General features: G+C 42.0%; 1 protein-coding gene across 4 annotated transcripts in view; it reads left to right on the top strand.

Moving 5' to 3' along the window:
- The window catches only part of EIPR1 (EARP complex and GARP complex interacting protein 1), a 171,165-nt gene that overhangs the window by 121,374 nt on the left and 26,467 nt on the right, over window positions 1-23,324 (top strand). The window lies entirely within an intron of this gene.

Below are 23,324 nucleotides of genomic sequence, written 5' to 3' on the forward strand. Positions count from 1 at the left end.
GTATAGGAATTGCAATACTAGATCAGACTCAAGTTCTATCTAGTCCAGTGGTCTCCAACCTTTACGCACAAGATCACTTTTTGAATTTAAGATTGAACCAGGATCAACCCCACCCCTTTCCTGAGGCACTGCCCCTTCCTTGAGGCCTGCCCCACTCACTCCATTCCCCCCTCCCTCTGTCGCTCGCTCTCTCCCACCCTCACTCACTTTCACTGGACTGGGGAAGGAGGTTGGAGTGTTGGAGGAGGTGCAGGCTCTGGGCTGGGCCCGAGGGGTTCAGAGTGTGGGAGCGGGTTCTGCGTTGAGCCTGGGACAGGGGGTTGGGATGCAGGAGTGAGGGGTGCAAGCTCTGGGAGGGAGTTTGGATGCAGGAGTCGTATGGTCACACTGCATCTAATCTCATAGAATCCACTGGACATTTTGTGAGTTTTACTTTTTATTAGTGTCATTTGTGGTTTATAGATCCAAAATCCTTCAGGGATTGTCACATGTGACATTGCACTCCATAATGTTTTATGGAAATATGCTTATGAGTATGAATATAATGTAACTAGAATATGCTTTATGCAAAAGGTCTCTTGTAAGGTATCATTACAAAGTTTATAATCTACTGAGTGTGTTCATCCTATCTTTATGAATATATCATTCTTGTATCTGAAACTAGGAATATAAAGTATAACTCTGAGATCCTATTGTAATTATACAAAGTGTGGGCCATTAATGGAAGCTCAGTGGCTCCCATTGACCAGGACAATTGGTTGTAAATGGTCTGTTTACTTACAAACCTTCCTGGGTCCCTGCGGGGCAGCCCTGGAAGAACGGAGGCTGGGGTCTCACAGGACATGTGAACATGTCACCTGATACTGGAATCCATCTTAGACCTGGTGCTTTTCCATTTAGAAGTAGGGATGGGGGCCCAGAGAGACAAGAGATTCCTGCCTTGTGCCAAAGATATAAAAGGGGGTGGAACAGAACAAAGGGGCTGCCAGCCATGAAAACACCCCTAGTTTCCACCTAAGATGTCTGCTGGAACTAACAAGGACTGTACCGGGGAAAGGATTGGGCACAGACTAGCAAGGAGTCTAGTCTGTGAAAGAAGCTTATTGGAACATCTCTGAGGGTGAGATTTTACCTGTAATCAGTTTCTTAATGTGTTAGACTTAGACTTGTGTGTTTTTGCTTTATTTTGCTTGGTGACTTATTTTGTCCTGTGTGTTATTACTTGAAACCACTTAAATCCTACATTTTATACTTAATAAAATCATTTTTATTTATTAATTAACCCAGAGTAAGTGATTAATACCTGTGGGAGCAAACAGCTGTCCATATCTCTCTATCAGTGTTATAGAGGGCAGAAAATTTGAGCTTACCCTGTATAAGCTTTATACAGAGTAAAACGGATTTATTTGGGGTTTGGATCCCATTGGGAACTGGGTGTCTGGGTGCTGGAGATAGGTGACCTGCTGAGCAGTTTTTGGTTAAAGTCTGCAGCTTTAGGGGCGTGTACCAGACCTGGATCTGTGCTGCAGCAGGCTAGCGTGTCTGGCTCAACAAGGCAGAGTTCTGGAGTCCCAAGCTGGCAGGGAAAACTGGCTCAGAGGTAATTCCAGACATCAGGTGACAGTCCCAAGTGGGTCTCTGTTACCGAACCACGTCACATCACAAATCAGTATAACGTTCTCAACTGTGTGGTGTGCATTGGCTGAGTCTAGGACTGGGGGGTTGGGGTGCAGGAATGAGGGGTGCAAGCTCTGGGAGGGTTTTGGTGCAGGAGGGGGCTCCAGGCTGGTGCAGAGTGTTGGGGTACAGAAGGGGGTGAGGGATCTCAGAGGGAGTTTGAGTGCAGGAGGAGGCTCAGGGCTGGGGTGGGGATGCAAGTTGTAGGTTTCGGCGAGGGGTGCTTACTTCAGGGGGCTCCCGGTCAGCGGCGCAGCGGGGCTCAGGCAGGCTGCCTGCCTGCCCTGGCCCCACACCACTCCTGGAGCAGCTGGCTGCTGGCACATCTCTGCAGCCCCTGAGGGGGAGGGGAACAGCAGGTCTCTGTGCGCTGCCTGCGCCTGCAAGTACCACTCCCATTGGCCGCTTCCTGGCCAATGGGAGCTGCGGGGATGATCTGGGGGTGGGGGAAGCATGTGGAGCTGCCTCATGGTCCCTCTGGCCAGGGGCTACAGAGTCATGTCAGCAGCCAGCCGCTTCAGGGAACGGCATGGGGCCAGGGCAGGCAGGCAGCCTGCCTGAGCCCTGCTGTGCTGCTGGATTTTTAGCAGCCAGAGATCGCAATCGACTGGCAGAGGCTCCAGGATCAACCAGTCGATCGTAATTGACCAGTTGGTGACCACTGATCTAGTCCATTATTTTTGTCTCTGAAAGTGGCCAGTATCAGACAATTCAGAAGAAGTTGTACACAATTAACAGACGTGGGATCATCTGTCCCCTATTTTGGGTGTTATCTTGATCTCTAATAACTAGAGATTGGATTAATCCAGAAACATGAGATTTAATAACCCATTCAAAACTTCTGTTATTAATTATGTTAACTCTGAATGTACTTGATGGTCATATAAAGACCTTTTTGAATCTAGTTAAATTCTTGGCCTCAACAATTTCCTGTGGGAATGAGTTTAAAACTTTAAATACAGATTGTGTGAAAAATCTTGAATTTTGAATTTTCCATCATTCCATTTAATCAAATGTCACCTTGCTCTTGCTTTATTGGACAGGGAGAATAGTATTTCCTGATTTACATTCTCTCTACTGTTCATTATTTCCTATATTGTATCTTGTCTCCTCCTATTTGTCTCTTTTCTAAGGTAAACAGTCAGTCTTTTTCAGTCTCTGTTTATATGAGAGTTTTTCCATGCCCTTCAGTTCTCTTTGGTCTTTTTTGAATCCTCCTCACTTCTGCAATACTATTTTTGAGATCTGGTGACTCATATGCACACAGTGTTGCAGGTGAGGCCACATTACTGATTTGTATGAAGCCTATAATAATATCATTATTACTCACAATCACATTCTTTATGTAGCCCAACATCTTATTAGTTTTTTGACTGCAGCTGCATATTGTGTAGAGGTTTCCTTTGAGCCATCTACAGTGACACTCAGATCCCTTTCTTGAGTTGATTCAATTAATTTAGAATCCTGTAACTTGTATGAGTAGTTCATATTTTTCCATCCAGTGCGTGCTAATTTGCATTCATCAACACTGAATTTAATTTGTTATTGTATTGCCCATTCAGCTGGCTTGTTTAATTCTTGTTGACGTTCCTCTGTCTCTCTGATCTGACTGATCAAAATAACTTTGTTTCTGATACACTTAAAGAGTCCCATGCATTGGGTTTTTTTTATATCTTAGGCTATTTGTTCATAAAAGTCCATTTTAACCCTTATTTCCTGCCTGCTGTTCCTATTTATTGGCTTCAGCAGGATCAGACTTCAAACTTTGGAAGGGTTTCTGTTTGGCTTAAATAGCATCTCAGAACTTGCAATGTAGCCATACTGATTTACTCTTTGTCTTCCTGGTTCTCGTTTTGTTCAGTGGTACACCTGTCTTTTGAGTCTGTGTTTGGTTTTTTTTTTTTTTTTTTATAAGTAGCATCCATACCACCTCTAAGGATTTTACTTCCTCTACTTTTAATTTTTTTTTTAACTAAGCATTTCATTTTATTAAAATCTCTTTTCCTAAAGTTTAGTATCACTGTCACTTTTTGGTATCCTATGTGCCCCAAGAATGTTGGTTCAAATTGTACTGCGGTCATTATTATGTAGTGACTCAGCTGCTGTCACTTCTATAATTAGCTCCTGTGTGTTACTTAAATCAAGAATAACCTGTCTTGTTGGGTGCTCCAGAGCTACTTGTTCCAATAAGCAGCACTCAGTGTCAAGAAATTTCAGAATAACAGCCGTGTTAGTCTGTATTCGCAAAAAGAAAAGGAGTACTTTTGGCACCTTAGAGACTAACCAATTTACACATTTGCACATGCATCCGATGAAGTGAGCTGTAGCTCACGAAAGCTTATGCTCAAATGGCTAGGCAGCAGTTTTGCGGAAAAGGACCTAGGTGTGACAGTGGATGAGAAGCTGAATATGAGTCAGCAGTGTGCCCTTGTTGCCAAGAAGCCAATGGCATTTTGGGATGTATAAGTAGGGGCATAGCGAGCAGATCGAGGGACGTGATCGTTCCCCTCTATTCGACATTGGTGAGGCCTCATCTGGAGTACTGTGTCCAGTTTTGGGCCCCACACTACAAGAAGGATGTGGATAAATTGGAGAGAGTCCAGCGAAGGGCAACAAAAATGATTAGGGGTCTAGAACACATGACTTATGAGGAGAGGCTGAGGGAGCTGGGATTGTTTAGTCTGCAGAAGAGAAGAATGAGGGGGGATTTGATAGCTGCTTTCAACTACCTGAAAGGGGGTTCCAAAGAGGATGGCTCTAGACTGTTCTCAATGGTAGCAGATGACAGAACGAGGAGTAATGGTCTCAAGTTACAGTGGGGGAGGTTTAGATTGGATATTAGGAAAAACTTTTTCACTATGAGGGTGGTGAGACACTGGAATGCGTTACCTAGGGAGGTGGTAGAATCTCCTTCCTTAGAGGTTTTTAAGGTCAGGCTTGACAAAGCCCTGGCTGGGAATATTTAACTGGGAATTGGTCCTGCTTCGAGCAGGGGGTTGGACTAGATGACCTTCAGGGGTCCCTTCCAACCCTGATATTCTATGATTCTATGAAATAAATTGGTTAGTCTCTAAGGTGCCACAAGTACTCCTTTTCTTTTTGTCAAGAAATTGTTTTTCTAAACTTTGTCCCATTGTCCCATTTGGCCGTTTATATGTGGGTCTTTGAAGTCCCCCATTATTTTCATTTTGTTGCCTCTCAACATTGTGCATGTAATTTCATTTCCTTGATTAAGAGGCCAGTAGTATAATCCCACTAATATATTTACATTCACATCGTGGTTTTGTTTCCATATACATTTGACTGTGTGGTTCTGTCCACTGAAAATGTTTATCTTCCTAGATTCTATGATATCTTTTACATACAGCTCTTTAATCTAATGTCTTTCCTGTACAGCTTGTACCAGGTATTACAGCGTTCGGTATCCCAAACCACCTGAATTGCCATTTGAGCTGCAAAGTAATATTTTATTTTAGCAAATTGACAATGAGATTTGCTTAATCCAGCCCCTAAAAAGTTCATCAGTCTGTGTTCTCTGGCATAATACCCATTGCATTCACTTTTATTAAGAGATGTAATTGCTGGATATGCTGCATTATTTTTCTAATTTCCTCTTATGTAACACACAGGAACCTTTAAACCTCTTGGCAAACTACTTTTTTGGGATAAAGTCTATTTGCATGCAGTAGCTGTCCTTGTCCGATTGAAGTGCTGGATTCTTTCAGACGTGTTTAGCATTTCCTCTCTTCCTTCCATGTTCCCTTTGGGCTGCTCTGTCTTCTCTTGCTTAAGATTCTCTTGAATGTTAATTAGACTTTCACTGTCCTAGCCACTCTCTGACACAATCTTAAAGTTACCATGCCTCTCCCTAATTCCAGTCTATATCAAATATAATTTCTTTCAGGATGCTATCCAGTCTGTCATTAGTCATACTTTCTTAATAAAATATCTTCTAAAGAATGTCTAAGTGTTCGGGCTTTTTCCTAATTTTTTGGCCAGGGTTCTACTTACTAAAATTTGTTGCTGTCAGTTAGATACCTTCCATTTGCTTTTCCTTTCCCCTAAATTAACTTTCTTTCTCTGTCATGCAGACATTTATGAACATACTTATGTTTTCTGGTCTTTCCTCCATCACCCAGTATTGGAGTCTACCGATGATTTTTGAGAACAATAGATTCTTCACCATGGCTATCTAGCTGGTTAAGCCACAACAAAGCTGTTTATGATAATGATACTGGCTTCCTTTGTAAAGCACTTTGAACCTACCGATGAAAAGAGGTATATAAGTGATACATATTATTTAATCTCAGCATAACTTTTGAAATCAATGCTTATATCATTAAAGCAATATCCAGCTTCTGATTCAAAAGATTGCTGATCCATCAGTATTTCAGTTAGTGTTGCTTAGCTAGTATATTTTATAAATTCTGTTACTTTCAAAATAGAAGTATGCCTGTACTACATCAGCGATTGATGGCAGAATAATGGCTCCAGGGGGCAAGGTCAGCGATAAAGGAACAAAGGAAATTTAGCCAAGGACAGCACTTGTGTGCTTGCACCTGAAAAATATGAATAACCCAAATTAGAGTCAGTGGAAGTCTAAAGGACAGCCCAAGATAAGTATGTGGCCAGTAGTATATCAATATGTGACTGAGTTGTTTAGATTGCAGCGTGTTGGGATGGTCTGTGAAAAGCCTTCGTTTGAAAAGGCTAGGAGTGTTTCTAGGACTTTCTCAGGAAAGACAATAGAAAGCTCCATCAATTCCTCCATAACCCCATCTAAAATATTCTGATATCTCATGGTGAGCACACTGCTTCCATCGTGTACTTTGAAAACTTCAATTATTTCTGAATAACTTTTTCTCTAGGAATCGGTGTTCTGCCCCACCATCAACCTCAGCCTAGACCAATCCACACAAGCCATCCATTTCCTGGACACTACTGTGCTAATAAGCGATGGTCACATAAACACCACCCTATACCGGAAACCTACTGACCACTATACATACTTACATGCCTCCAGCTTCCATCCAGAACACACCACACGATCCATTGTCGACAGGCAAGCTCTAAAATACAACCGCATTTGCTCCAACCCCTCAGACAGAAACAAACACCTACAAGATCTCTATCAAGCATTCTTACAACTATAATACCCACCTGCTGAAGTGAAGAAACAGATTGACAGAGCCAGAAGAGTACCCAGAAGTCACCTACTACAGGACAGACCCAACAAAGAAAGTAACAGAACGCCACTAGCTGTCACCTTCAGCCCCCAACTAAAACCCCTCTAGCGCATCATCAAAGATTTACAACCTATCCTGAAAAATGATCCCTCGCTCTCAGAGATCTTGGGAGACAGACCAGTCCTCGATTACAGACAGCCCCCCAACCTGAAGCAAATACTCTCCAGCAACCACATACCACACAACAAAAACACTAACCCAGGAACCTATCCTTGCAACAAAGCCCGATGCCAACTCTGTCCACATATATATTCAAGGTTTCAGAGTAGCAGCCATGTTAGTCTGTATTCACAAAAAGAAAAGGAGTACTAGTGGCACCTTAGAGACTAACCAATTTATTTGAGCACAAGCTTTCGTGAGCTACAGTTCACTTCATCGGATGCAAGTGACAGCATCATAGGACCTAATCACATCAGCTATGCCATCAGGGGCTCATTCACCTGCACATCTATGAATGTGATATATGCCATCATGTGCCAGCAATACCCCTCTGCCATGTACATTGGCCAAACGGGACAGTCTCTACACAAAAGAATAAATGGACACAAATCTGACATCAGGAATCATAACATTCAAAAGCCAGTAGGAGAACACTTCAAGCTCTCTGGCCACTCAGTAAAAGACTTAAGGGTGGCAATTTTGCAGCAGAAAATTCAAAAACAGACTCCAGCGAGAAACTGCTGAACTTGAATTAATATGTAAACTAGATACCATTAACTTTGGGTTTGAATAGAGACTGGGAGTGGCTGGGTCATTACACATATTGAATCTATTTCCCTATGTTAAGTATCCTCACGCTTTCTTGTCAACCGTCTAAGTGGGCCATCCTGATTATCACTACAAAAGTTTTTTTTTCTCCTGCTGATAATAGCTCATCTTAATTAATTAGCCTCTTACAGTTTGTATGGCAACTTCCACCTTCTCTGTATGTGTGTGTGTGTGTGTGTGTGTGTATATATATATATATATATCTTCTTACTATATGTTCCATTCTATGCATTTGATGAAGTGGGCTGTAGCCCACAAAAGCTTATGCTCCAATAAATTTGTTAGTCTTTCTAAGGTGCCACAAGTACACCTGTTCTTTTTGTTCTGCCATGATGAGTCTTCTGCCCCCAGCAATGTTCTTAGTGTTTCACTTAGGGCGAGCCTACACTAGCAATGCTAAAGCAGTGCCGTGGCAGCACTATATAACGTGGCTTGTGTGGTTGCGGCAGAGCGCTGGGGGAGAGTTCTCCCAGATCTCTAAAAAAAAAACCACCTCCATGAGGGGGAAGTTTCCAAAGTACACAACGGGAGCTGCGGGGGCGGTACTTGCAGGCACAAGCAGTGCACAGAGACCCGCTGTTCCCCTCCCCCTGAGGGGCCACAGAAACGAGCCGGCGCTGATGCACTGTCTACACTGACACTTCACAGCTCTGCAACTTGCTGCGCTCAGGGGAGTGTTTTTTCACACCCCTGAGCAAGACAGTTGCAGCGCTGTAAATTGCCGATGTAGACAAGCCCTTAGATGATATTTGCTTCTTCAGTGAACCAGAACCCACTTGTGGATAGGGGTTCTCCTTTGACAGCTGAATTTTGAAAACCAATGAAGGCTTTTCCCCTCAAAATCACAGATCTACCAGCATTTCAATCTTGACCAAATGTATCAATTATTATGAAGCTGGTATGTTTCCATCTAGATGCCTTAGTTACTATGAGTCCATTGTATGAGACGTACAGGGGGTCATAAAAACCTCTTTATAAGATCTAAAATAGATTTTCTAATCCTTAAAGTTATGACAATTTTAAGTCAAATATTTTCAGCCTTTCCAGGCTTAAATAGGGCTAGACTAGATTGTTGAGCTCCATTAGGAAGCTTGGAGTCTTCCCTTTTCAAAGGGATTAATTTCAGGTTTCTAGCCACGCAGTGCTGAGAAATACTGGGCTTCAAAACTATGGCTCTTTGATATGTAGAAAAACTGATCCAGGAATGAAATATTGCCCATAACAAGGAGGGGAAATTCAAAAATTGAGGGGAGGAGGAGGAAACATTTCTTTAGCAAGATGATTTTAAAAAAATCACTGTTCTGAGATTTGAAATGTTAGAGGTACTCCCTTGCAAATGGATTAGTGAGCAGAAAACAGGTATTGATATTAACAGTGCATGATAAATGTATTTTTTACTTAGGCCATCACCTCCTCATATAACATGAATGTGATGTCGATACAGATAAGATTTTGTTATGTCTCTGTACAACCTGTTTGTATGGGATTGTTGAGTACGAAGTAAATCACAACTTTAAAAACAAAGTTTTAAATCGAAATGTTTTTGTGTTTGTGCGCACGTCTGTGTATGTAAAAATAAAAGCAGGCTACTCAGGGAGATTAACAAAACAGAACAGAGTTGTGTGGGCCTTGGAAACAGGTACAAAACATAATGCAGCTTTAACCTACGGCACAGAAAATCTGTTTTCACCAGATTTAACAAAAAATGAAATGTATAATCAAAAAGTCTTTACGTAAAAGCTCTCCTAAAGAAAGACCATTGGAGTCCTTCACAGTTGATTTGGAGGTTATAATCAATTATACAAGACATCAAATGCAGGTATCCAGAAAAGTCTTCAAGGTAAGGGGAAAAGTCCATGTCCATTTCCTCAAAGTATTTGCAAGCAAATTACTCAGAAGAAAATATAGCCAAAATAAGAAAATTAATAGCCAATCTTACGAAAGGAGACCAAAAGAGCTTGGTTTGTTTAGCCTAGCAAAATGGTTTAGAAGGAGTATGATTGCTCTCTATAAGTACATCAGGGTGATAAACACCAAGGAGGGAGGAAGAGCTCTTTAAGATGAACAGAATGTTGGCACAAGAACAACTGGATTTAAACTGGCTATGAATAAATTGTGGCTGGGAATTAAAAGGTTTCTAACTATCAGAGGAGTGAGGTTCTGCAGTAGCCTTCCAGTAGGAGTAGTGGAAGCAAACTAGTTTTAAGGTGAAGATGGGTACATTTATTAACAGGATTACATAACTAGATCACCTTTGATTGCAGGGGGCTGGACTTTGTGACCCAGGAGGACCCTTCCAGTCCTGTGTCCCCAGGTATCATTTCTTCTTAGAGTGTCACAGCAGCAATCCTGTCCTGATGTCTTGATTAGTTGTGGAAGAGAATATTGAAGAAGTAATTGACCAGTGAGCTTCTATACCTCTATAGGTGCATGCTTCTCAAACCATCGGAAAGTAATTGCTCTCATTGCCTGTCAAACTTTTTTCAGATAACGCCATATATGCCACCATCCATTTTAATCAGGAATAATTCTTCTGAAGTCAGTTGAATTACCTCAGTGTAAATCAGGTTTGACTGAAAGCGGAATCAGGCCCAATGTATCCATATCAGTTAATGAAAGTAATGAGATCTTCAAAGTTACAATCTTAAGAGCCTATCTTAATTGCTAATGTTTGATGATCCAAGAATTTTACAGCTTTCTTCTGGTGTAAATTTGTCTCATTACATATAATTCTCATCCTAATCAAAAGGGATAAGGACCTTTTCAAATTAAATCAGTTATTCTTTGCTATTTATAATCATTAGTTGAACTGAGAAGAGGTCCAAAGCCCAAACAATTCACAGGATCTCTTTAGGTTTTGTTGGAGAAAGTGAAAAAGTTCCTCAACTGGACTATAGTTCCAAGGTCACTAAATCAGGTAGATCTTCCTATGCAAGTAGATGCCATCTTCAGCTGTCCTAAACATATTGCAATAGAATGAAATAGACAGAGGCATTGAATCATGGACATTTTGCATGTTCTTTGCATCTCAATCACAACATACTCATACCAGAACTGTGGTGAGTTGTTGTTTGCCAGCAAATGTATAAACTGTCTTGTCTTGCCTCCCCAAAATGACCTATGTCGCCTATTTTTCTGGGCCTTTTACATGTATTTGACCATTTATATTGGGAAAGTATGCATTATCCCTAGTTTTGCTAAATATTAGTTTCATTATGAGTCAGTGTTCCTAAATTTGTTCCTAAATTGCTCATTTTTCCTATTTGTGTTCTCTTTCTCTTGTTCCTCCTCCTCCTGTGTTAATCCCATTCATGGAGTCTGCTCTGCAAGTCCTCTCCCTTCAAAGTGTCCTGTTCAATTCCATATTCTCTAGCACACCACATGCTAACCTGTCTTCCTTTATGACAGTGGTTCTCAAACTTTTGTACGGGTGACCCCTTTCACATAGCAAGCCTCTGAGTGCAACCCCCCCCCATAAATGAAAAACACATTTTTATATATTTAACACCATTATAAATGCTGGAGGAAAAACAGGGTTTGGGGTGGAGGCTGACCGCTCACGATCCCCCCTTGTAATAACCTCACAACCCCCAGAGGGGTCCCAACCCCCAGTTTGAGAACCCCTGCTTTACGACATCCCTCCACTACTTCTTGGATCAGCCTCTGTCTTTTTCTTTCATTTTTGGTCTTTTGGACTGTCCTGCACACATAATTGTTGGGACCAAATCGTCTGAACTTGCACTCCCTCTTTTTTTCATTTGTTGGTATGACTTTGAGCATGTCTCTAACATATACGTTCTTCCCGCGGTCTTTCTTGCTTACACCACTCATCTATCTCAATATTTGCATTTCTATGGAAGAGATCATTTGTTCATGTTTCTTCTTTGTCTGATGCTTAGCACCATATATTAAAACTGGATGAGCCACTGTTTTATAAACTTTCCTTTTTAATCTTAACTGGTGTTTTCTTATCACATACTACAGTACTTCTCTCTCTCCTTCTGAGCCAGACATTTATTATCTGAGCTCTAATTCCATCCTCCATTTCCCCAGATTGTGGAATCCAGTTCTTGAAACTTTGTGTTTTCCCTGTTGTCTGCCCCTCTAGCGTCAAAGATAATTCTTCAGTGTTCACGTGTTTGAAATTACATACTATATACTCTATTTTTCCTCTGCTTATTTTGATCCTATGTCTCTCCAACACATCTCTCCATTTATCCAGATCCTGTTCTACATCTTTCTCTTCACTGCATAGAGCAGTGGTCCCCAAACCGTGGGGCACAAAGGAAAGTTCAGGGGGTCATGGCAGGGAGGGAGCACCACCCAGCCCTGCTCTGACCCCAGCTCTTATCCGGCCCTGGCCGCAACTTAGATCCTGGCTACAGTCTCAGCTTTTGGCCTGGTCACATCTCCAGCCACCAGCTCTAGCCTCAGCCCCTGGCTCCCAGCACCGCTGTGGTCCCTGGCATCACTGCAGTCCCCGGCCCTGCCGCAGCCCCTGGCTTCCAGCCCTGGCTGCAGCTCTGGCCCCAGCCTTGGCCCCATCACCTCTGTCTGCGGGCCCTTTTCCCTCCCCCACCCCCCGGAGCTGCAGCCCAGTTCCCAACTTCAGCTGTGGGGGAGCAGACAGGGGTAAGAGGGGCATGACATGAAAAGTTTGGGGACCATTGGCATAGACCATCTGCAAACAGCATGTACCAAGGTGCCTCCTTCTGTCTGTTCCTTGTGAGGATATCCAGGACAACTATAAACAAGAAAGGGCTCAGTGCTGATCCTTGATGCACTGCTATCTTTATCGATAGTTTGTCTGGTTCACCAGTAGAAGTTCTGAATATTGATGATGCACCAGCCCTGTTTGGATTTCACAATTTTCTTTGATCTCTGTTTGTCAGTGTTCACCTGGCATGGGACTAAAACTGTATTGATATGAATGTTTATTTTTTCTTAATGAACAAGATAATGTGTCCATACTAATTCTGTCAGCTCACTCCTTGGAAAAGTACTAAAAGCAACTACTGAGCAATTGGTTCTCTCCAAAAACACTAGCATGTGGGGTCCTATAAATTTCCATTTTGTGTTCTTCCCTGTTCCTTGTTTTCCCAATACTAGTATGAAACCATTAGGGTGTGATCAGAAGGCTCTTGTGTTACCACTATACTGATGATACTTGCCTCTACAATACTTTTCTATTGAACTCAGGTTCTACAGTCTCATTACTTTCCCAATATATACTTTAAAGAGCAATCTGGATGAAGTTGAACTGCCTGTAGCTCAAATTGGATCAGAATGGATGCTTGTTGGTAATGAGAAACATGGAGGAGTGAAGAGTGGAGGCTGGGTCTTCTCTTCTCATTTTATGTATCCAATTTTATGCAAAATGATTGATAGCATCAGGGTCCGATTGGAATTCTCAGATAGTATTATGGTTCATAGTGCCATTCAGCATCTCCAGCTAGCCAGAAGACTACTCATTTCATTGCATTATGAACCTGAGAAAAGTCTTCTATATCTTTGTTACTTCCTGTTTGGTTGTTGCAGTGCCTTCTATATAGGGTTACCCTGAAGTCCACCTACTAGCTCCAGCTACTGCAGAATGCAGCTGCCTGTTTCCTGAGTGGTGAGGTTCACTGCCATGAGTTAATTTATCTCAGATGGTGATCTTTAACGATTTAGATCTTTAGGGACTTCATTACTTGTGATACCGTCTTTCACCCTGTAACCTGTAAAGACAGTAATGATGAGAAGTGTGTGCTACCTGAACATACTGAATACTTCATGTTTGGAGGCAAGGCTTCCTCAATTAAGGGTCTCACATTGGAATTCACTGTACTTGAAGGTCCATCAGAGCTTTTAGTCTAGCAACCTTCAGGGCAAGATGCAAGCTTAATTTGTTAGCATTTGATGAACTGTTTTTATTACGTTCTTCTTTTGTGGTTTATTATCTGTAATTAAAGTGCCTAGCTGCTGAAGAGAGGGAGAGAGGCACTGTAGAAATTAATAAAATATTACAAAAATTCATTAAGGAGAAAGAGAGGTCTAAAGGGAATTTTCTCATTCTCTAAATTAGATATTTCTCAAATTTCTATTTATGATTTTTCAAATAATTCAAAAGCATAAGACTGTAATATGTTTGATATTTCAGAGTTGTACATTTAAAGAACTGAAATGTTTCTGTGAAAAACAAAAAAAGTCAAACGTACTGAACTTTCTCAATGAAAATGTCATGCACCTCCATTCTGCCATATTTTCAGCGAATCATTAGTGTTGTTGTTATGATTATTATTATTATAGAGCTTTCTATCCTTAGGTCTCAGTACTTTACAAAGGTAGATGATCATAGAAACATATGAGATAGGACTGGAAGGGACCTTCTGGATTAGCTAGCGAACAGGGGAGTTTGAGAGGGAGTTTGTAGGTGGGAGTTGTAATATAATCGCTAAGTTAGGAAGAGCTGCATCACCACTGGCAATGCTTCTCCTGTCTCCTCCACCTGCGCCTGTATCCAGACAGACAGCCTAACCATGGATGTCTCTATCCAGATCCTGGTGTGGATTTTCAGAGACTGTGGCCTTTATTTCCCACTCACAGAAAGCCAGGCTAGGGGGACCATCCAGTGTGAAAGGTGCCTGCTGGTGGAATCTCTCAGGAAGCAGGTGAGAGAGCTACAGAAGGAGGTGGCTAGACTGAGGAGCATCTCTTCCCATGATTAGTTCCTCAAGAGTATTCATATGGAGACATCCAAGGCTGAAGAAGCTATCCAGCTACAGACGACGGCTGTCACAGCACCGGGGGAGGAGGGTATGGCTCTGTCACAGGGAGGACACAGGCAGCTGGTTACTTCTGGCAGCAGGCACTGCTCCATCCCTACTCCCAACCCATCCACTGTGGTGACGGAAAACCGATATGCTGCCCTGGCAACGAGCGATGAGGAAAGGTGGAGGAGGAGAAGCCATATACCCACAAGGCTGGGAGGATCACAGCCACCACTCCCAGGAGGAAATGTAAGGTAGTGGTACTTGGTTACTCTCTTCAGAGGCACTCATCTGTCACCCTGACATGGCATCCAAGGAAGCATGCTGCCTGCCAAGGGCCCATATCCGAGATGCTATGGAGGGATTTTTGAGGATCATCCTGCCGTCTGACTACTACCCCATGCGACTCATCCATGTGGACACTAATGATACTATGAGGGCCTGATGAAATGCATCCCAGAATACTCAAGGAACTGAGTGAGGAGATATCTGAGCCATTGGCAATTATTTTTGAAAAGTCATGGAAGACGGGAGAGATTCCAGATGACTGGAAAAGGGCAAATATAGTGCCAATCTATAAAAAGGGAAATAAGGACAACCCAGGGAATTACAGACCAGTCAGCTTAACTTCTGTACCTGGAAAGATAATGGAGCAAATAATTAAGCAATCAATTTGCAAACATCTAGAAGATAATAAGGTGATAAGTAACAGTCAGCATGGATTTGTCAAGAACAAATCATGCCAAACCAACCTGATAGCCTTCTTTGACAGGGTAATAAGCCTTGTGGATGGGGGGAAAGTGGTAGACATGGTATATCTTGACTTTAGTAAAGCTTTTGACACTGTCTCGCATGACCTTCTCATAAACAAACTAGGGAAATGCAACCTAGATGGAGCTATTATAAGGTTGGTGCAAAACTGGTTGGAAAACCGTTCCTAGAGAGTAGTCATCAGTGATTCACAGTCATGCTGGAAGGACATACCAGGTGGGGTCCTACAGAGATCAGTTCTGGGTCCGGTTCTGTTCCATATCTTCATCAATGATTTAGATAATGCCATAGAGAGTAGACTTACAAAGTTTGTGGACGATACCAAACTCAGAGGGGTTGCAAGTGCTTTGGAGGATAGCATTAAAATTCAAAATGGTCTGCACAAACTTGAGCAATGGTCTCAAGTAAATAGGATGAAATTCAATAAGGACAAATGCAAAGTACTCCATTTAGGAAGGAACGATCAGTTGCACACGTACAAAATGGGATATGACTGGCTAGGAAGGAGTACTGCGGAAAGGGATCTGGGGGTCATAGTGGACCACAAGCTAAATATGAGTCAACAGTGTAACGCTGTTGCAAAAAAAGCGAACATCATTCTGAGATGTATTAGCAGGAGTGTTGTAAACAAGACAAAATAAGTAATACTTCTGCACTACTCTGCGCTGATTAGGCCTCAACTGGAGTATTGTGTCCAGTTCTGGGCACCACAGTTCAGGAAAGATATGGACAAATTGGAGAGAGTCCAGAGAAGTGCAACAAAGTGATTAAAGGTCTAGAAAACATGACCTATAAGGGAAGATCGGGAAAAATTGGGTTTCTTTAGTTGGGAAAAGAGAAGACTGAGAGGGGACATAACAGTTTTCAAGTACGTAAAAGGTTGTTACAAGGAGGAGGGAGAAAAATTATTTTTCTTAACCTCTGAGAATAGGACAAAAAGCAATGGACTTAAATTACAGCAAGGGAGGTTTAGGTTGGACATTAGGAAACAATTCCTAACTGTCAGAGTAGTTAAGCACTGGAATAAATTGCATTAGGGAGGTTCTGAAATCTCCATCATTGGAGGTTTTTAAGAGCAGGTTAGACAAACACTTGTCAGGGATGGTCTAGATAATATAGTCCTGCTATGAGTGCACGGGACTGGACTAGATGACCTCTCAAGGTCCCTTCCAGTTCTATGATTCTATGATTGAATCTAGTCCCCCACTACTGCAGATAATCCCGTCATGTAATTTCATTTGGGGGAAGGTATTGTGTTAAGGTTATAAATGATTTATGTATCAATCTGGGCCATGGATTGTGTGCAACTCCAGGAAGGGAGGGTTGTTTTTAGCTCCTCCAGTGTGGGGTGATTAAGGTGAATCACTCAGGCTATAAACACCTTGTGATGGAGAGCTAGTTGTAGCGTCCCAGTCCCTGAAGTTGCTGCAGCACAGAGAAGGCTGCAGGCTTAATTGGAATCAGTCAACCTGTTCTGGGTGGGGATTACTGACCCTAGGTCATAGTTGCTGGTCTAATATGGTAATTGGCATAGTAAAGGGGAGGATATATAATTGGGAGGAACAGGAAGTAAGGGGGTAAGCTGCATAGAGAAGAAAAGCTGTGTGAAAGGCTCCTCCTGCTGTACACCTGAGCTACATCCTGTCATGTTTGGAAACTGAGAATTAAAGGTATATACGTGATGGAAAAGAAATGGACTCTGTGTTTGTGACTAGGAGACCACAAAAACAGGCTAGACTCATGTGTGACCTCTGGTAAGCTGCTAGCATGCGTACAGAAACTGTGACGGGGCAAGGCCAGATGGCTATAGAAAAGTAGTGGGAGATAGATATATTAGGTCCAGGCTAAACAAGTCCCTGGTACCAGGATAAGTGAAATGGCAGCTGCTCTAGGTCAATTAAGACACCTGGGGCCAATTAAGAACTTTCCAGAAGGCCGGGAGAAGGCTAGGTTGATTGGGACACCTGAAGCCAATCAGGGGCTGGCTGAAACTAGTTAAAAGCCTCCCAGTCAGTCAGGTGGGTGTGCATGTCAGGAGCTGTGGGAGGAAGTTGTGCTATTGGAGAAGCTGAGCAGTACACACCATATCAGGCACAAGGAAGGAGGCCCTGAGGGAAGGGTGAAGTGGAGCTTGAGGAAGTAAGGGCTGCTGTGGGGGAAGTAGCCCAGGGAATTGTACATGTCATGTTTCTAAAAGGTCAGCTACCATAGCTGACACCATTAGGGTCCCTGGGCTGGAGCCCGGAGTAGAGGGTGGGCCTGGACTCCCTCCCTCCCCCACACACACCTTTGCCCCTGATTAATCACTGAGACTGGGAGACAACAGAGACTGTGCAAGGAAAGATAACTTCTCCTCACCTCCCTCGCTGTCTTATGATGAAAATGGCTCAGTAGACTGTGACCCTTGTCTCCAGAGAGAGAAGGGTTACGTGCAGGGTCACGGTGAGCCTCTGAGGCTAGCGAAATCTGCCAGAAACGCGGGACCCACGGAGGCAAGGACAGAGCTTTGTCACAGAACTCTTATTTTTTTTTGTTTTCTCTGTAGTGCTTCTACCTTAAGAATAAATGTGCTTGCTTAGAAAAAGCTGCATGGTAACTTGTAACTGCTAGCAATATACTGTTCAGAGCCCCAGAAGAAAAAGAAAAGCTTAGGTGCTGGCCTTTAGATAGACTGGTTTGCTAAGGATATTGCAGTATAAAGCAGTGAGCCGTGTTACCTTGAAGTCCCAGTCAGCAATGAGGGAGACAGAAACCTTAAGTAGATGCTCTGTAGAGGCTGTGGAGAGGGGATACAGGTGCAGTTACTCTGAAATATGACACAGTTTATAAATTTATCAAGCATAATTTTAAAACTAGTTGTTCCCCATTATTTTTGTTGAAGGTTGTTCCAGAACCTTACTCCACTGCTGGTTAGTAACCTTCTTCTAATCTCTAGCCTAAACTTGTTTGTGGCCAGTTTATATCTGTTTATTCTTGTGCCAACATTGCCTTTTAATTTAATTTGCTCCTCTCCTGGTTTTTATCCCTCTGATGTATTTATCAATAGCAATCATAATCATTACTTCTATCTTCCAAATGGGGAAACTGAGGAACAGAACTCAAGGGACTTGCCAAGGGTACACAATTTGTCAATGACAAATCTAGAAATAAAACCTAGGACCCATTGCTCTCACTCTGGTGCTCTTACTGCTGGACCGTACTGTTGATGCAATAGAAACCACATTTCAGATTCCATTCAATCTCACCTCTAGTTTATGAATTCTGCAGCAGTCTCTTTCCACTTTGGAATGATAAACTCTAGATTAAGCGTTTTACATAGTGAACAAGTATGGTATATTTCAGAGTAACAGCCGTGTTAGTCTGTATTCTCAAAAAGAAAAGGAGTACTTGTGGCACCTTAGAGACTAACCAATTTATTTGAGCATAAGCTTTCGTGAGCTACAGCTCACTTCATCGGATGCATACTGTGGAAGTCTTCCACAGTATGCATCCGATGAAGTGAGCTGTAGCTCACGAAAGCTTATGCTCAAATAAATTGGTTAGTCTCTAAGGTGCCGCATCCTGTGGAAACTGCAGAAGTCTTCTGCAGTTTCCACAGTATGCATCCGATGAAGTGAGCTGTAGCTCACGAAAGCTTATGCTCAAATAAATTGGTTAGTCTCTAAGGTGCCACAAGTACTCCTTTTCTTTTTAAGTATGGTATATGTTTGTTTTAGGAAACTTGGCTTCAGTTTCATTTTGGCTTGAAAATGGGATATCTTCGTTCTCCTTTTTCCAATTCGGCCTTTGAGAAGCCAGAGCTTGAAGCAGAAAATGAAATATCTGATTCCTTCTTGATATTTCGGTGATGTGGGACAGAATCCTGATAAATTGGCCAGACATTTCATACTTTAATACACTCAAACCTGTCCTTAAAAACTAGGAAGACTTTTGGCCATTCAAGATATTTTCTGTCTTTGAAACTCATCATTCCATGAGGGCTATTCAGGTACAAAACCGTGTAGATCGTCTCATGTCCCTTAAATTCCCCCAGATTTTTCTATTTCACTTGTTAAATAAGTATTCTTATATAATTTTATTACATTATAAACTTACAGTTCCTTGTATGTCACCAAATTTAGGCCCTGATCCAGCAAAGCAGTTAAGCACATAGTTAAGGGCTCTGCTTGATCAGAGCCCTCATATATTATCATTCCACTCTCTTTTCATGTTTTATTTTCTCTTGGATATCTATCCTAAAATCAATGTGAGTTTCTTACACAATTTAGGAATATTATATGCATTGCTTTCATACCCTAAAAATATACAACAAATAAGCTTTTCTCTTTTCAAAATTACAATGTGTAAGCCACTTCAGATAACTTGAGGTCTGAGATTTTGGCTGTTAAGGATGGCATATTAACAGGTGTCTTTCCTCTTTCTGCATTCTGTATATTCCTTACTCTAAACTGAATGTTTTCAACTATGGACAGACAGGGATCCAAAAGATCCCTTACTGTAAGGGCTTGTATACATGTACAATTAAACAACAGCAAGCTGAGGGAGAAGGGGGTGGGAAACTAGCCTGTAATGGTCTAACTGGCCATGTGGAGTCTGTTGGTGCACGTTTTTCCTGGGGGCATTCTGTGCCATTGTGCACGCGCCAAATTCAGGTCCCCAGTGGATTTTTTTTTTCCTCTCTAGAAAATACATTCTGCCAGAGAGCCTCTGCAGTTATGCCTTTCACCAACCCAGGGCTGCTGTGACTGCAAAACAGAGGGCAGCCAGCTCACCAACAATAGTAGCACCAATAGGGAGGAGGAGAGGCTGCGTTCTTCACAGTGCCCTGCAGGGCCAGGTGAAGAGGTATGGAATATGGAGGGGACAGATAGAGCGGGGCAAATGGGGCTTCTGTGGGGGGACGGGACACATAGACTAGGGCTCAAAAAGGCTATTGTGGGGGACAGACCGGGACAGGGACTAAATGGGAATGGGGATGCAGAGTGACATGGGGATCTGGGGAATGCAGGGCCACATGGGGATGTGGGGAGAAGGGGTGGCTGAATGGGGGTGCAGGGACCCATGGAGATGGGGGAAGGGGAGTGCAGGGACACCTGGGGATAGGGGCAGGTGTGCCTGAGTGGGAGAGACTAGGGGTCAGCCAGGTTTTGCATGGGAGAGGCTCCCCAACTACCTAACAATCCCTCCTCTGCCTCCCCAAAAACCTGTTCCATACTTCTAGCACCCAGACCCAACAGCCCTCCACGTTCACTCCCAGGCTCCTTCCCAGCAATGATTTCCCTCTCCCTCAGCTCCTCCATTACTCCAGACTTCCCCAAACCTTTGCACTGCTTCTGAGGTGTGGGAAATATGTTTCTGTATTGTAGTTTAAATGAATTATTACTCAGTTATATATTAATATGCCTAGTTAGGAATCTGTTTCTCAAAAACATTTCCTGAATCTTTTTTTGTCTGCATTGTTACAGACATACTTGTTCACAGATATTTTGAAATAAATACCAAAATAAATGATCAAAATAATTGAAACTGCCGTGATTATATTTTGTTATTTTGACAAATAAAATATGCACAATTTTGCAGAATTTTTAATTTTTTGGCACAGAATTCCCCCAGGAGCAGCACATTAGCAGTTTGTTAATGGGCTTTGAGCTAGTCTTGTTTCAAAGAGGACTTAGATCAAAGTGCTGTAATGTAATTAGCAGGGTCAACTAGGGGCAAACTAGTATCCTGTAGATTCACACCCCAGCTTCCCCTGTCTAATTGTTTGTGTAGACAAGACCTGTAATAAGGCCCTTCTCTATTCACTACTGGAAATATAGTAACTTCCTTTCTCTTCTGTTCCTTCCCTCCAAAATAATAGATTCCGAGGCCAGAAGGCACCATTGTGATTATCTAGTCTGACTTCCCGTATAATACAGGCCACAGATCTTCCCTAAAATAAGTCCTAAAGCAGATCTTTCAGAAAAACATCCAATCTTGATTTTAAAATTGTCAATAGTGGAGAATCCACCATAACATTTAATAAGTTGTTCCAATGATTGATTAATTCTCACCATTAAAAATGTACGCCTTAATTCTAGTGTGAATTTGACTAGCTTTGATGTCCAGCCATTGGATCGTGTTATACCTTTCTCTGCTAGACTGAAGAGCCCATTATTAAATATTTGTTCTCAATGTAGGTACACACACTGTAATCAAGTTACCCAACCTTTTCTTTGTTAAGCTAAACAGATTGAGCTCCTTGAGTCTGTCACCATAAGGCATATTTTCTAATCCTATAATCTTTCTGATGGCTCTTACCCGAACTCTCTCCAATTTATCAACGTCCTTCCCCTTCAGAGAGGGGGAAGTAAGAGATGAAGATAGATCCTTTCCTTTTGGTCTTCCTCTTCTCACATTTAGGTACAAAGGAAAACTAAAGCTAAGGTTTTGAAACTGTATTTGTTTCCCACAGGCTCTTATTTCAGTGCCATCTGAGTTTTCTTCTGTTCCAGGACTCATGAGCCAGGGTGCGGACAGTTTGACTCTTATGTAGCTCTTTACTATCAGCTTAGTAGAAGATAATTCATTTTTGACTGCATTTTGTGTGGTGTGGGTTGTGGTGTAACAGTGGCTGTAGAAGTGTGGATGAGAGGTTCAGAGAATGGTTATCCACTGGGGAAGAAAGATTTGTTTGAAATAATGTTTTTTACAGTAGGAATCTGTGTTGAGTTGATTGGCAACTTGACCTGAACCGTAAATGTGTTCCCTCCCTTCTTGGAAAAAGTATGTTTCATTTCATAGAAGTGGTGAAAGGATTATGTGAGAAGAACTGGGGTGGAATGGCAAATTCTAAATGTATACAGTTTCTCCTTTATATTTCAGACCTGAATCAAGGTTGATCTTTAGAAGTGTGCCAGTCCCAAATCACGTTTAGATGCCTGGAAGAGGTCTGTCATGTTCTGGGGTTCAATCCAGACCAGTGAGGGATTGTGCATTAAAGTGTAGGGTCACAAGGTCTGTGCAGAATACTTTAGACAGTGGAGGTTAAGATAAGATCAGTTTCCTAAAATGTCTGCTAAAATGGGAAAAATCTCTCCTAAAACTGACAGAACTAATCCACTGGGGTATGTTTTGGATACACAATGCTTGGAGGCTTTCCTACCCCAGGAGTAAATACGGAAAAAATAAGACAGAAATGTGTGGTTTTATTTTATTTGGAACTCTTGTATATTTTCCGTGTTATTGTTTCTTTCCCTCTGATTATCTAAGTTTATTTTCTCAAGGTTAAATAAACTTAATTTAATTTTTGAGATGACCCATTCAGGTCCTGTGCATTTCTGTGTAGGTTGGAGTAAATCCTATATATGAAATGATACATACACAGAAACAGTATGGTATAGTATATTTTTATTATCTTGAATCCAATGGATGAATGTTATCCATCTTATTTCTTCTTTATCAATAAACTGCAGCTTTTTAAAAAAGGGATGTGGCGAGTCATTAAAACTGTGTCCAGACCTACCTGGCTAAGATCATTCTTACCTGAACAAGGGAAAACCTCAGCTTTTCTGACAGGATGTAGGGGATATTAGAAGGGCTTTAAAAGCTTGACCACAATGAAATCACTGACAACCTGTAGAGAAATGGGTGGACATCCGTTAATTTCTGTTGAGGAAGAACCCTTTTTATGCAGATCTTGATAATGGACAAACTGTTTAATGCCTGCTTTAATGGAACAATGATGTGTAGCTGAGGGATCCCTTGTGGTGATCAGGGCAAGTGTTGTAAACTTGTCTGAATTACATCAGTAGTGTGGTAAATGTACTGATCTAAAATAGTTAAAGAAAAATATAAAAATAATCTTTTAAAAGAATTTGGTCAAGAGAGATTCTTTCCTTGAATTCGGTGGGAAGCCATCTTCTAAATGGACTTGGTATGGTGATTAGAATATCCATTTTGAATGCAATAGGGGAGGTGTTTGGCTCGAAGTGCATCAAGGGCTGTCTTTTTTTTTTTTTTTTTATGGAAGATGACAAATGTTGATATCTGTGGATTCTTCTAAAGCTCACCAGAATTTTATGTAAACAAACTTAAGTGCTCCTTGTAGGTGCTGGATTCACAGCACTAA

The sequence above is a fragment of the Eretmochelys imbricata genome, chromosome 3 (assembly GCF_965152235.1).
Source record: "Eretmochelys imbricata isolate rEreImb1 chromosome 3, rEreImb1.hap1, whole genome shotgun sequence".
In the NCBI taxonomy this organism is placed as follows: Eukaryota; Metazoa; Chordata; order Testudines; family Cheloniidae; genus Eretmochelys; species Eretmochelys imbricata.